Consider the following 1,256-nt stretch of genomic DNA (forward strand, 5'->3'; position numbering starts at 1 on the left):
TATTCTATCTCTCTTGTTTCTCTACTCTCTGTTTCTATACTCTCTCTCTCTGTATACTCTCTCTGTTTCTATACTCTCTCTGTTTCTATTCTCTCTCTGTTTCTATTCTCTCTCTGTTTCTCTACTCTCTCTGTTTCTCTACTCTCTCTGTTTCTATACTCTCTCTGTTTCTATTCTCTCTCTGTTTCTATTCTCTACTCTCTCTGTTTCTATACTCTCTCTGTTTCTATACTCTACTCTCTCTGTTTCTCTACTCTCTCTGTTTCTCTACTCTCTCTGTTTCTATTCTCTCTCTGTTTCTATTCTCTACTCTCTCTGTTTCTATTCTCTACTCTCTCTGTTTCTATACTCTCTCTGTTTCTATTCTCTACTCTCTCTGTTTCTATTCTCTACTCTCTCTGTTTCTCTACTCTCTCTGTTCTATTCTCTCTCTGTTTCTATACTCTCTCTGTTTCTATTATCTCTCTGTTTCTATACTCTCTCTGTTTCTATTCTCTCTCTGTTTCTATTCTCTCTCTGTTTCTATACTCTACTCTCTCTGTTTCTCTACTCTCTCTGTTTCTCTACTCTCTCTGTTTCTATACTCTCTCTTTTCTATTCTCTACTCTCTCTGTTTCTATTCTCTACTCTCTCTGTTTTCTCTACTCTCTCTGTTTCTATTCTCTACTCTCTGTTTCTATACTCTACTCTCTCTGTTTCTATACTCTACTCTCTCTGTTTCTATACTCTACTCTCTCTGTTTCTATACTCTACTCTCTCTGTTTCTATACTCTACTCTCTGTATTCTAGTCTCTACTCTCTCTGTTTCTATTCTCTACTCTCTCTGTTTCTATCTCTACCTCTCTGTTTCTTCTGCTACTCTCTCGTTTCTATTCTCTACTCTCTCTGTTTCTATACTCTACTCTCTCTGTTTCTATCTCTACTCTCTCTGTTTCTATCTATACTCTCTCTGTTCTATACTCTACTCTCTCTGTTTCTATACCTACCTCTCTTTTTCTATAGCTCTACTCTCGCTGTTTCTATTCTCTACTCTCTCTGTTTCTATACTCTCTCTGTTTCTATACTCTACTCTCTCTGTTTCTATACTCTACTCTCTCTGTTTCTATACTCTACTCTCTCTGTTTCTATTCTCTACTCTCTCTGTTTCTATTCTACTCTCTCTGTTTCTATTCTATTCTCTCTCTGTTTCTATTCTCTACTCTCTCTGTTTCTCTACCCTCTCTGTTTCTATACTCTCTCTGTTTCTATTCTCTACT

This window comes from Pseudochaenichthys georgianus, unplaced genomic scaffold (genome assembly GCF_902827115.2).
Source record: "Pseudochaenichthys georgianus unplaced genomic scaffold, fPseGeo1.2 scaffold_722_arrow_ctg1, whole genome shotgun sequence".
In the NCBI taxonomy this organism is placed as follows: domain Eukaryota; kingdom Metazoa; phylum Chordata; class Actinopteri; order Perciformes; family Channichthyidae; genus Pseudochaenichthys; species Pseudochaenichthys georgianus.